The sequence below is a fragment of the Conger conger genome, chromosome 12 (assembly GCF_963514075.1).
Source record: "Conger conger chromosome 12, fConCon1.1, whole genome shotgun sequence".
In the NCBI taxonomy this organism is placed as follows: Eukaryota; Metazoa; Chordata; class Actinopteri; order Anguilliformes; family Congridae; genus Conger; species Conger conger.
The window spans coordinates 20,263,021-20,277,869 of record NC_083771.1 but is presented as its reverse complement, the minus strand read 5'-3'; the positions used below and the strand labels follow the sequence as shown (position 1 = coordinate 20,277,869).

General features: G+C 43.5%; 1 long non-coding RNA gene across 1 annotated transcript; it reads left to right on the top strand.

The window, feature by feature from the left end:
* The first annotated feature begins 1,489 nt into the window (after positions 1 to 1,489).
* Positions 1,490 to 9,238, top strand: LOC133142265 (uncharacterized). Its single transcript, XR_009710168.1, has 3 exons — positions 1,490 to 1,782; positions 7,411 to 7,516; positions 8,631 to 9,238. It is a non-coding gene; the product is annotated as an uncharacterized LOC133142265 (long non-coding RNA).
* The last annotated feature ends 5,611 nt before the right edge of the window (positions 9,239 to 14,849 follow it).

Here is a 14,849-nt window from a genome sequence, read left to right as displayed (position 1 = left end):
AGCTCTCTTTTCGCACACATATTGAACATCTTATAAAGAAGCTGAGGGTTAAAATTAGCTTTCTTTACAGGAATAAATCCTGTTTTTCTCTTCAAACCAGGAAATCCATTGTTCAGTCCCAAATTATGTCTGTTTTTGATTATGGTGATATTGTGTATATGCATGGTTCTCCTGCCATTTTGAAGCTGCTTGATGCTGTGTATCATAGTGCCCTGCGCTTTGTAACGGGTGATGGTTTTCTTACTCACCGATGTGTTTTGTACGAAAAATTGGGTTGGTCGTCCCTAACTGCACGAAGAGAGCTACATTCGCTTCTATTCATCTATAAAGCTCTAATTGGTAAACTCCCATCGTATTTATCCTCGCTCCTCATTCACAACTCTATGAGTTGCCGAACACGCTCGCAGTCACACATCAGATTGCTCATTCCGCGCGTGAGGACGGAATATGGAAAGACTGCTTTTTCTCAGTATGCTCCGGACAAGTGGAATAGGCTCCAGGACACTCTAAAATTGGATCATTTTGTTTCTCTAGACTCTTTTAGAGTGCTCCTCGTGGGTACCATGACTGAGAACTGCTCGTGTTTTACCTGATTTTTAGTGTCTTATCACTTATCTGTTTTTTATAACTTGTTTTTTGTCTGCTCTTATCTTGTCTGTTGCAACCTGTATCTTTTATATATGTCTTTTGTAAACAGGGCACCCTTGGAAATGAGAGCTTGCTCTCAAGGGACTTCCCTGTATAAATAAAGGTCAAATAAAAAAAATTAAAAATAAAAAAACCACTACGCTACAGGCCTTTAAAATAGGCTTGCTCCTTAAAATAGAAAAATATGATCCCTCACCCTGGGTGTGTCGAAGTGTCCCTGAGCCCAATGAGCAGATTGGTGCTGATCTTTTTTTCTGTGTGTCAGCTACATTGCTACAGTAAGAAGGAAAAAAGCAAGGTGTGTTCACGAGTGCCGGTCTCCTTGGAGATTCACAGATTTTCCATGGATGAAATATTAAAATTCATATTCGGCGCTCCATCTCCGCCTCGCGATCCTGCACCTGCCATTCCCATCATTCCATTTGACCGTATCGATCGCGGCCGACGGTTCGCCCGCGCTACAGACGCTACGGCTAAGCCGCAGTTGTTGTAAGAAGATGTGTGAAAGAGCTTATTTCATTTTATTTTTTATTCTTTATTTTTTATTTTTTTTATTATTATTATGATTTCTTTAGTTTCACAGTGGCTGCCCTGTCACTTTTCATGTCCTCGCTCAGCTGAAACAAATTGCAATAACAGGGAGAGCGAGAGCGAGAGCGAACACCTGCTGTTCTGGCCCACCTGTTCCGCGGCTGGCGGCTGAGTGTGCGTGTCAGGGCACCGCCAGACGTTACGGAGACGCAGATCCCCCCCCCCACCCCCCGTCTGGGGGATCTGCGCTGGATGTTTACTAATACACACAACCAGCCGAACCTGCGTAACGTCTCCATTTAGTCTCTTAGCACCTCTTTCATTTGGGTGTACACTCTCAGAAACAAAATTACTTCCAAAAGGAGATTCCATTGCAGAAGCCGATCGAGTTTTATGTTTTTTTTCCTCAGGCAAAATGGTTCTTACTCTGGGAGCTTTCACTTCACAACCTATGGTCAAAGGCTGCAGTAAGACCTAAAGGGGGTTCCTATGGAGACAAGCCTGATAACCTTTTTTTCTGAGAGGGAAGCGACACCAGGAAGGAGAAATGCGATGAAGAATGCGTGTAGCAGTCTGAACTTCACCGTCCAGGAGGTCAAACGAGTAGGTCAATACCTTGCTTATGTTTTTCTTCTCTGTAGCCAAACACGCACTTTAGTCCATTCTTATCATGTTTTGATGTGCAGTTTTTCATGAGGCCCTTCACATATAGTTTGAATGTGACTTTGGGATTTTCACTTTCTGCTGGCTGTTATGCTTGACTTTCCCATAAAATTTTGCTTCCAAAATGGATATTAGTCATTGAATTAAACTCTGAGGAATAGGAACCTAAGTGTATTTGGTTCTTTTTTTCTCTTGCTTCTCCTCTTTGTGCAGAAGCACATAATGCATTTAAAATGAGTAAAGGGGGAGGTGAGCCTACCAGAATGACCTCTTGAGTTCCCAGCATTCATTGTAACTAACTGTCCATTTAATACTCATAAACAGCACAGCAGTGAGCAGAAGGATTCATTACGAAAGCATGTTTAGACTAGAAAAACCGTATATAGATATTAAAACAGAAGTAATTAGAGGGAATTAGCTGAACATCTGTTCGTGGTTTTACATTACCCTGAGATTAATTAAATAAAATACGGAGACTCGTGTTCTAAATCAAAACATATCCTTCGTGGTGATGGTGGAGGAAAAAATAAGTGCTGAAGCGTAAAAATATATATCACCACCTTAAATTCCTCTTTTATTTTTACAGGTGATACATTTTATCCCAGTTTTTATCCACCCTCATTATGCGTGTGTGCGAGCGTTTGTGCATGTACGTGTGTGTACGCGTGTGCTACAGTAGTGCACGTGCTTGCGTTCATGTGGCAGAATAAATGTCTGCAATCTTCTGCATGTTCACCCCAGCCTAAGCCTGTCCTGTCCTTTCACTGTGATCAAAGAGAGGCACACTGCTCAGATGGTATTAATGATAACTGGTGTGAACCCCGAGGATAGACCCCCTACATGACGGTATGAAGGGGATGGTCTCATACTATGCCAATGCAAAACAGACAAAATGTGACAGTAGTCAGGTAGGGGGGATGGGGGTAGCAGTCTACAGAGCTCGCCAATTATAGTGCTGGTTACAGTAGAGACAGCACAGCCTTTCTCTTACTGCACTTAATGGAAATTGCCCATTAGAAATTGCGCATGACCAGCCAATCAATGTAACATAATTTCAGTGTTTTGCAATGTGTTTATTTTGCATGTTCATATCTCGATGATGATGAATACACAATATACCGTGCAGCCCTAGTGTGGATCTGTTGAAGCCCTACCCGTCCTGGTAATCAGGAAGTTCACATTCCATATTGTCTTATTAGCACCATTTCTGTATCCCCAAACCTGCCCCCAACTCACCAACCCAAATATTGAATGTACTAAAACGCCAGTACATTCTCTGATTGGCCACCCGTAGCCTCTAGAGGAGTCTTTAGGATCTTCCACTTCATTGCCACTCTAAGCCTTCACTTCCTTCTTCTCATTGTTCTAGATCTCTGTCTCTCTTTCTCTCTATCTCTTTATCGTTCTATCTCACTCCACCTCTGAATATCTCTTCATCAGTTTCTCTTTCAGTCTATCTTGTTATGTCTCTCTCTCTCTCTCTCTCTCTCTGTCTCTCTCTCTCTCTCTCTCTCTCTCTCTCTCTCTCTGTTCGTCACTTGTCTTCTCTTCCTGTTTCTAGTGTCAGTCATCGTAGCTCCACCTGGTTCTTCAGGGACTGGTTTTCAGTCTCCTGCAGGTCTGACCATTAATACTGTATGCAGCATTTCCCCTAAAGACTGCATTAAACACTTACATTTGCACATTGTGTACTGTTAAAAATACACATATATATGGGCATAACACATTCAAAAACAAAATCATTTCATTTGATGGGCAGATTTCCCTTCATAACAGAATATTTAATTTATGCCAAAGTGCAGTTTGACCATTATTTTGGCACAATTCAATTATTTTATAGAGAAGGTTTTAAAATTGAAATAGCCACTGTCAAATGAAATACTCCTGGAAAAAGCAAGTGCATTAAATAGACTTTAATGTAGCTGAACATCAAATGAGTTCACCAAGCAGACCAGAATGGAGGCAATGAATAGAAAAGGCTTAAAATCAAGGTGCATTGTATAAAAGAAAATACAATTTAAATATATAAAACTTTATTTCAGTGCTTTTAAAAATCACTCTGACACATGTGTTGACATTTCATCTCTTTGAATGCTAGAAGCTATTTTTTTTTCCACAGTAAAAGATTCAATCCACTTAGTTTTTAGATTTATTTATCTATTTTAGTACTGTTTGGTTACCTCAGAGACTGTGTGTCTGAATATTTTTTTAATAGTTATTTTCAGATGCCTCCACTCTCTGAACTGGGCTGTACCCCAAACTCCTCCTTTGACTGCAACTGAGTGCCCCCCCACCCCAGACCCCCCCCCCCCCCCCCCCCGTCTCAGGCCTGCCTAATGCGCCCTCCAAGCCTCATCCTCCTTAATATTCCATTCCCCCCCTGAAAAGATAACCACACCAGACACATCATCCCTTATTATTCACACCCTGAGAGTCATGGAAAAGATGGTGCCGCTTTTTCTGTATTGATTGTATTTTATTCTTTATCATCGCTGAGCCTGCTTCCAGCCCCCCCCCCCCCCCCCTCCCCCTCCCACAGGGGGGGGCCCAGCTAATAGGTTGATTGGGCCCCCCAGCGTGCTGGAAACATGCATTATTTTACCTTGGCAGGTGGGTTTTATCCTCTGTGCCAGGATGACAATGCTTGTCTCCCTTCTAGAAGAGCCTTCCTTTCTGTGCTGCCCTTTCCTAATGTGTGAACCTGGCTTTGCCAGCCCAAGACACAAACACAAAAGACAAGGTTTTTTAATTTCTTTCTTTCTTAAAGAAAGACACTTATAATCGCTCTCCCTCAAGGTGGACCACAGAGGAAGTATTTGACAAGGGATAGCCTATCAAAGATCCTTGCTTTTAATGTCATTTGAGCTCAATATGAGAATACAGGCCTACCAATGCCATGATAATATGATTAATGACATTTCAATAAATGCCACTGTTTTTGTCAGTTATTCCTATGTTTAAATATCATCTCGCTGAGTGATGTTAGCATATAAAATCCAAGTTATGAGGAATATATTTTTATAGCTTGCAAATTTTGCATATAGAGTAGACCTGAAGTACAGAAAAATAGAACTATTAGGACTATTCCCTCCACCTTCATACACGGCACATTTGTGTGCATAACATAGCACATACTATATACAAATTCAATGCATATTTATTATACACACATCTATACATATACCATAGTTAAATGTATTATGTTTGGTCTCCTAAAATGGGGGAACTAGGTATACTTTTGCATTTAACTCTTTAACTCCATATTTCTCCACCTCTTGCTTTTTCAGAAGTAAAAGAGTCCACTCAGCCAGTCACCAGAGCTAGCCATTAAAACGGGTATAAATAATTTGCAACGGCCTCATTAACCGCGTTGTTTGATGGAAGTTGCAAGATGGGGGTGGGAAGCTTACGTAGAGAAGGGAAAGCTGAAACGAGAGGGCAAACTTACACCTCAACCTGTTTTATATTTTATATTTTCACCTGACACTTTAGTTGAAAGGCACTCTGACTGGCGCTTTGTAAGAACCTCTCCGTTCCTCTGTTCTGCGTGAACGTTAGCCGCGGTGGATAGCGCCGCTTGATGTTCTCTGCCGAGCGTGGGTTCTGTCACTGCTGAATGTGCGACATCGTTAGGCTTCAAACGTGAGCTACGGCGCACAATACCCCTCCGAGCGTGGGGAGACGACGGTGTCCACCAGACGTCAGTGAGAACGAAGAGCTCCTTACACTGGTCCGCCCACGCAACGCAACGCAACACGAACACGAGAAAACGTAAAAGTAATCGCGACGGTAATGAGCCGCAGTGTTGAAAGCGAAGAGGAGCCGGGATTCGCTCGCAAACTTTCCGGAAGCGTTGTGGACAGGTTTCGTGGAATGGGGTCCCGAGAGCATTGTACCTCTGGTCCGCGTTAATAGGCAGGCGGGCGCGCGAGTTCCGCGGTGCGGAGCTGTCAGCCGGCGAAGAGCCGAGCGCGTGGCACCGTCGAGCCTTAGGCCCCGCGGTCGTCCCAGCGGTGCTGATAGACCCGTCGCGCTGTACCTGTGACAGGTGCCCAGACGGCAGCTCTGTGGCCGTCACTGGCTGACTGCTGCACAGATTCCTGCTCATCCTCTCTCTTATCCTCCTGCATGTACAGCATCCACAGCTCTCCAGCCTTATCTTTAGATTTTACGACCACTTTTTGACAGTTTAGGTCAAATTGACCCCAACAGTTTGAACTGACACAAAATTATTGTATTGTAAATATTTTAACACTTTGTGTCGCCTTCTCCTTGTCTCCCAAATTATTACCAAATGCCTTTAATCCATAAATATGAAAACTCTGTGAGAAACATCTCATTTTAAAGACTAAGTGAAAGTTTGACACCTGCATGGGAAAGTGGCACCAGAATCATACACCATGAAATCTGAGATAAAAATAAAATTTTTCATACATTTTACACAGCTATAGAGGGTATAGCTAATCCCACACAACACAACAACCAATACTGTTCAATCCCACCCAATAATTAGAACATTTTTTTTAAATCATACAGTATCAAGATTTAAAAACAGGTTACCTGCTTATGTCAAACAATGAATAGGATCAAATAGAATAAAATAATACACATTTTCTAAGAATACAAATAAAAAATCATTTTCTAATTGAAAAAAAAAAGCCAATTATGTAGGCCATATATACAACACTATAACTGTATAGTGTTATATATTGTCATGTGAAAACAATATTGCAAGCTTCGAGGCAGAGTTTTTAACAATTTCATATTTTGGCGCATACGCTTCTTGGATAAGTGTGTACGACTGGCAGAGACTCTTGCTGCTATTTCACACGTGTGAACTGGTAGGAATAAAAGCTGCCAATTACACACAATGTCCTCCCTCCATTTCTGCCTGTCACTGAATAAGCAGGCAGAGGAAGGGAGAGGGAGAGGAACAAAGATTGAGGGAGAGGGAGAGGAACAGAGATTGAGGGAGAGGGAGAGGAACAGAGATTGAGGGAGAGGAACAGAGATTGAGGGAGAGGGAGAGGAACAGAGAGTGAGGGAGAGTAGTCTTCGGGGAGCACACCACTGTCCTGGGGGGATCGGAGAGGGGCGGTGTGATCAGAGAGTGTCCGTGGGGACCGGGGGTGGGGGAGGGAGGGGGTTATGGGTGAGCGGGGAGACCGGGTGGGTTGTGGAACTGCTGCCTGGAACCAGTGCCATCCCGGCCTGTCAATTGGAAATGTGCAGGAAAATATGACTGCTCTCAATGGGTCTGTCCACTGAATCCTCCCGTGACCCTGCTGTATTGGGTGGGTGGGGTTGGATTGGAAGAGCTTCTAGTTTCACCATTAGAATAAGGAAGAAACTAAAGAAAGAAAGTAAATTATTATTTTATTTTTGTACATGAAAGCATTTAATAACTTTTTCATAACTTCTTGTTTCACCTGACCGTGGGGTGCATGGGTAATGCATCAAGGTGCCTTATGGGTAATGCATAAATGTGGCTCATGGGTAAAGCATAAATATGGCTTTAGTCGGAAATATTACTCCTTGCAAAGGCTAATAGTGTTTTTCCCCTTGCAGGTGACTTTGATGGAAACACCTCAGGTGCCTCACCAACATCACGCTGGCTTGCCTTTGAAGACCCTGCCTTCTATTTACCTACTGCACTTCAATTAATTCACCCCAGGTAAGCACAGATAACCAGCGCTAAAGTGTCAAAAGAAACTCTTTGGACATCTTTGAAGAAAGAAGAGTAGGTTTGGAGTTCTCTTGGTCCTAAGTTTTGACTTGCAGTAACATATTACTCTGAATTCCTGGGATTTGAAAGGCTTTGGCCTGCTCTGTTTCGCGATCCCACCGGCATTGGCAATTTGTACTGGATGCATTTCCACACTTAGCAAATATAGGCTGTTTTGCCCACCCATATGCAAATGATGACCTGTAAACCTACCCAGTGTGAAGCATAGCAGCTGCTCATCTTTGCTAATACAACATGTCTGCAACATCTTTCCTAATCCAACATTCCCACTGCATGAAGATCCTCAGGTCTTTCACTTCAATGCCACCCTAAAACATATGTATCTTGCTTTTGTACCATTGTGTTCTGTTATGTACCATTACAACCTTGCTCTCGGGCCCGATTGCTAGCACCACGCTCATTAATATACAGTCTTGCTAAATTGCTGATGGTAACAGACCTGGGTCACTTACATATACATATAACACATAATTGTTTTGGAATCAAAACCCTCCTACGCTTTGTCTGGTGTATTAGAATCCATGCGATACTCTCAAAAAGCAAACCCCTTCTAGTCCTCTTGGTTGGCTCAATTGCACCAGGCAAGACCAACTGAGGACAGACAAATCAATTGTGTACTGAATATTAATGTTAATGGTAATAGTAACAGCATTCCAGCTGTTGACTATGTGGCAGTGACATTCACATCTATCCTTAAAGTGCCAGATCACAGGAACTGTGTGCTAAAGCATGCTGGTATTTGTCCAAGACATGTGTCCTGGTGTTGAAAACACTTTATTCCTATTCTGTTTAGGTAATTTATTTTATAAATAATTTATTAATTTTTACAATTTAGTAAAAATCAGTACATTAGGAGCTTTGGAAATGGACATATACTTAATGGGACATCACCTGGCCGAGTGCTAAATGCTTTCGGTCAGGGTTAGGAGTGTGTAGAAACCAAAACATAGTACAGAGACTGCCCTTGTCAAGATCACAAACAACCCCCTCACTTTCCCACACCTGTGCTGAAACTCTAATCCATGCCTTTGTCACCTCCCAGCTGGATTACTGCAACAGCATCCTCTCAGGACTCCCCACCAAACTCACCAACAAACTTCAAATAATACAAAATTCTGCTGCCCGAATCCTCACCCGCACAAAATCTCATGAACACATCACACCCAGCCTCACTCAGCTACACTGGTTACCAGTTCAACAGCGCATTGATTTCAAGATCCCCCTACTCACATACAAGGCTTTGAACACCCTTGCACCCCCCTATCTCTCTGACCTTCTTCACGACTACACCCCAACTCGCACTCTCCGCTCCTCCTCAGCTGGCCTCCTGTCTATCCCCACCACCCGACTCTCTACTATGGGTGCTCGAGCATTCAGCTCTACAGCACCCAGGCTCTGGAACTCTCTACCCATACACATCCGCCATACAGAGTCACTGTCATCTTTCAAAAAACTTCTCAAAACTCATCTGTTTACTCTTGCATACCCCTGACTGTTTCCTTCCCTTTACATGTTGTTGTGTCTATCTCTGTCTGCTGTCTGTTTGTTTGATATTAATTGTATGTTCATTGTAAATTATTTTTAATTGGATATATTGCATCATGTTTTCTTTTTTGTTGATGATTTTAAATGGGATATTTTGTATCATGTTTTTACCATGTTTTTTTTTTTTTTTTTGTATTTTGCACAATGTAAGGTGACCTTGAGTGTCCAGAAAGGTGCTGCTTCAAATAAAATGTATTATTATTATTATTATTATTATTATTATTATTATTATTAGAATGGTTAGGGTTTAGAGAGAGTAAAATGTATAGGGTTTAGCAAGAGTAGGATAGTTAGAGTTTGGATAGAGTGGATTGGTTAGGGATAGGGTTAGGAGTGTGTTGAATGGTTAGGGTTTAGAGAGAGTAGAATGTATAGGGTTTAGCAAGAGTAGGATAGTTAGAGTTTGGATAGAGTGGATTGGTTAGGGATAGGGTTAGGACTGTCTTGAATGGTTAGGGTTTAGAGAGAGTAGAATGTATAGGGTTTAGCAAGAGTAGGATAGTTAGAGTTTGGATAGAGTGGATTGGTTGGGGATAGGGTTAGGATAGTGTAGAATGGTTCGAGTTTAGAGAGTGTGGAATGGTTAGGGCAAGGAGAGAGTACATTGGTTTGGGTTTGGCTTAGGACAGAATTTATTAGTTAGGTTTACGATTGTGTTGAATAGTTAGAGTTTAAATGGTAAATGGCAAATGTTTGGAGGGTATAGAATGGTTAGGGTTTAGTGAGTTTACAATGGTTAGACTTTAGTAAGTGTAGATTGGTTAGAGTTAGGAGAGTTGATTGGTTAGAGTTAGGAGAGTAGATTGGTTAGAGTTAGGAGAGTAGATTGGTTAGAGTTAGGAGAGTAGATTGGTTAGAGTTAGGAGTGTAGATTGGTTAGAGTTAGGAGAGTAGATTGGTTAGAGTTAGGAGAGTAGATTGGTTAGAGTTAGGAGAGTAGATCAGTTAAAGTGAGGGTTAGGGGAGTGTCGAGCTTGCACATTTCATTCATTACATACAGTAGATGATGTCACAGTTTCCAATATGCATATAATACAAAGTAATTTCCATTTCCCCAGATGTATTACATGATGGCTCGGGCTGAAAGCCTTGTTTCATTTCCGCAGCCTGTGCGTATCTCTAGTGTCAGAGGGTTTCATTGAGTCGTGTAAGGGAAGTCGCAGCGTGATGACACGTGCAGATGTGAGCAGCGGGCTGCAGTCGCCTGCAATAACCCATTTCAATAATCCATCTTCTGACGTCACTACACACTGACTGAGTGCAATGCAAGTGGTTAATATCTGAAACAGTTAAATTAAAATGAAATTAAAAACAGAACACCGGGTTCTTTGTGTCTTACTGTCACATAGGTAGAGCATTAGATATTATCTTCAGGCGATATTGGACATTTCAATGATTCTTAAGAAGTGGTGTGATGAGTCACCCTGCTTTCTTAATTCCTCCACAAATGTGCTGACTGGTAACTTAATGAAACCAAAGTCTCTGTGACGTGCCCACTGTTCCTTTTGGACTGTGTGCTGGGTTTCTTTATTGAACCTTCCCAACAGGAGGCAAGAACCTGGCCATTTTGAGTCAATATGCTGTGATGGCCAAGCTCTATCACGCTGGCAAACATTAGTCTCCACTACCAGCTGACGTAGAAAGTTTGCTCACGATTTTGAGCAGTGCAACTTTCATGATGAACGAACAAGTAGGCTAATTACTTCCCGATCATCTTTGGTTTTTATATGTGTGTAAAGTGATATGAGTGATATATGAATAGGTTTTTGACCTGGTATTTGACACATATTATCATAATTTTATGCACATTATGAATTCCATATATCAGAGCATGGCAGTTCATTTGTGTTACATTCCAATGGCATTTGGACTGAATTTTAACATTTCCAGCAGCATTTACACATTCACAAATGGGTTTAAAGTGTGGCTGTTAACCCAGTCTGCCCCATTCCCTTCACTTAAGCATAGCGTGCGGAGGGAGGTTTAAAAAATGTGCTGTTGCAACAGCAACATGGTCTTTTCACCACAGTTTAATAAAAGGTGTGAATAGCAGCAGTACTCAGGCCAGCTGTGATCGTCTAGGCCTGTGCCATCCACTGGTGAACCACAGCTTTTCTGCCAGCGCACCACAAAGTCACTCTTTGCACTTTTTTGTAGAAAGCCACATTTTGCCATTAGCTTGCACAGAATAGCTGTAGCTACAATCAAGGTAAATAACTGAAATGAAACCAGTCTACTGCCACTTGAGAAGTTCCTGTAGTCCGGTCTTGCGGTTTGTCTCTAATTTTCATGATTGCATTTTCTTTATTAAAGAGCTGAACCACCAGTGGAGTCACCCAACCCTCACACTCTGACTCTCACTCTGACTCACACTCTGACTCACTCTCTGACTCACACTCTGACTCACACTCTGACTCTCACTCTGACTCACACTCTGACTCAGACTCTGACTCTCACTCTGATTCACACTCTGACTCTCACTCTGACTCACACTCTGACTCAGACTCTGACTCTCACTCTGATTCACACTCTGACTCACTCTCTGACTCACTCTCTGACTCACTCTCTGACTCACACTCTGACTCTCACTCTGACTCACACTCTGACTCACTCTCTGACTCACACTCTGACTCACACTCTGACTCTCACTCTGACTCACTCTCTGACTCACTCTCTGACTCACACTCTGACTCAGACTCTGACTCTCACTCTGATTCACACTCTGACTCACTCTCTGACTCACACTCTGACTCACACTCTGACTCGCACTCTCATTTCAACTCACATAGTAACACTCACACTCTGACTCACACTCTGACTCAGACTCTGACTCACACTCTGACTCGCACTCTGACTCACTCTCTCATTTCAACTCATTTCTGCTTTTTGACACAGTAAGTGCTGAACTTCCCACTTCCCATGCAATGGAGTACCACTTGAAAATAAATGAAGTCTACTATTTGGAAATATGAAATGTGAAATGCTTAATTTAAAAATCCTGAATTTGGCCACAATAAGCTGAAATCCAGGGCGGTGGGAATGGGGTGGAGAGCCGGCTCTGGAGAGTGGAAGCAGCCATTGTTCTCAGAGGTGCAGGCTGGGTCATGCCACATCCCGGTGTCGGGTGGCGGACTGGGCAGGTGAGGCGCGAGCGGTTTTAGTGAGCGATAACCGGCCGGGGGATACAGGCACAGCCGGTTTGAGCCCCCGCAGGCTGGCTGGCCCTTCACTCCGTGCTGAAGAGCGTTGCTCAATCGTTGCTGAAGCGTTGCTCAATCGTTGCTCAAGTGCTACTGAACACCTCGGCTCCACGCTAATGAGTCCTGGTTTTTCACAATCCCTCCAGGGCTGGATCAAGGCAAATGCCTGACTGACAAGACAAGCCATCCAACTTCCCATCAAGGAGCACAGCACAAAAAGGGATTTCTATGAACTGAAAAAAAACAAAAAACGTTTTTTTTAACAGAGGCTTATAAATAGAGGCTTATATAATTTGCGTGCTTAGAAACAAGGAGTGTTCATTCATTCATGTACAATACATTAAACTGATCACCTGTTTTGGTCCAAACAATGTGGTCCTGTTCCTGCGCTTTATGCAATAGATGGCATTTGCATGGTAAAAAAACACTGTAAGAAGCTGGCAGCAACAAAATGGAATTGAAACATTCTCTCTCTCTCCCTCCCTCTCTCCTTCCCTGCTCTCTCTCCTCTCTCTCCCTCCTCTCTCTTTGACTCCCTCCCTCCCTTGCTCTCTCTCTACCTCTCTCTCTCTTTCCCTGCTCCCTCCCTCCCTCCCTCCCTCCCTCTCTCACTCTGAGGAGAACAGCTGAAGTGTGGGTGTAATTCTGTCTAACTTCTCCAGTGAGGGCGTTCTCCAGGAGTGCGATCAGACGGTTTCGGGGGCAGAGAAGGCGTGGCAGATTATCCATGATTTCCACAGCGGCTTCAGGGACCAGGAAGCTGTTTTAAGCAGGCGGGCCGTGTAGGGCCCATTGCAACAAAATGCAGCATCTCATGCCCGCGCATCCCAGTCGACAGGGCAGTAGAAAATATCCTTCCTTCATGAGGGTTTGGGGCATTTCAGTTCCGTTCGTGTTCAGAGAGAAAGGCATGCTCGTTCTGCACGCTGACTGGCTGCACGGCCTGGGGGAGGAGAGAGGTATTTTTGTGGGCAAGTTGTGCACATAAGCCCCTTTTCCACCACAGGCACTTTTTGCGGAACTGAGGGTGGTTGTGATCGCTGACTGTGGTGCGAGGGGGGGGTTTGTGTTTGCGGACCGGGGTCGGGGTGGGGTGGGGCGGGGCGGGGTTGGGGATTGCGTTAGGGCAGTTAAAGATAGGTAGCCAATAGACAGCCTATCTGTAACGTAAACAAATAAAATTTTCCGTGCTGAAAATAATTGACTTTGACCCGGGAGCTGATAGATATTTTTTCCAGTCAGGGAGCAGCTTTGTTTTCTGTTGCGCTCTGTTTATCTGCCGCGAGACGTGTCTGGGTAGCATGAGCATGAGATGGAGCCTGGAAGCATGTGTCGCTCTCCAAAAACATGAGAGTTGGCAACACTGCTTTTTTTCTTTTAAAAGGGTCAAAGTAGGGCCACTCTGAGTTAGCGTCAAACACTTTTCCTTTCAGATTGTTTCTTAGTAACGCGTCTTCATTCACGGATGGAAAACGGCTATGTTATATTCAGTGCTGGAGTTTTTTTAGAGATGAATACAGAGCTTTTATCAGTGCCTGAGGATGAAGCCAGCGTCTCCAGCTTCACAGGAGGTTTGCACAGGGCGCCCAGGATGATGACATTGGCACCTCTGTCATTCAGCACTTTTCATCTTTTGTTTGTTTGTCGTGTTTTTGTAGATTTTCATGAAAGTGCCCCTTTGAGACCTTAAAAATGAGGCAACGCGAGAAATCACCGTAGTGCAGTCAGAAATGACTTTTGATGGTGGCACAACAGGGCTCCTTGAATGGTTTGTGTGGTTTATTGTGGCAAAATGTGTTACATCAACAGTGATAGATCACATAGAGCACATTAATATTTATACCCTTGCGGCTAAGTTAAACAGACCTGGGTCATTTATGTAATTGTTTATGTTACTTTTCTGGCTCAATTGATCTTACCTGGTGCAACTGAAGGGTGGCATGGATGGTGGTAGCACTGCCGCCTCACAGCAAGGAGGTCTTGGGTTTGAATCCCGGTCGGCCGGGGCCTCTCTGTGTGGAGTTTGCCTGTTCTGCCCGTGTTTGCGTGGGTTTCCTCCGGGTACTCCGGTTTCCTCCCACAGTCCAAAGACATGCAGGTTAGGCTGATTGGAGAGTCTAAATTGCCCATAGGTATGAGTGTGTGAGTGAATGGTGTGTGTGTCCTGCAATGGACTGGCGACCTGTCCAGGGTGTATTCCTGCCTTTCGCCCAATGTATGCTGGGATAGGCTCCAGCCCCCCTGCGACCCTGTTCAGGATAAGCGGGTTAAGATAATGGGTGGAGGGATAGTGCAACTGAGCCAACGAAGAGTACTTTTGTACTTTTAGAAAATATTTCATAGGTTCTATCCCACCAGACAAGCTCAGTGAATACAGGTGGATTTTACTATCATCAAGCTTATATAAATAGAACCAAAAATTAGCAATATTTCTCATAAGTCTCGCCATCTGGTTGTGATTTTGTTAGCTTTTTATCTGGCTAGTGATTGAATCAGCCTTCTATGTGTTTCATAGT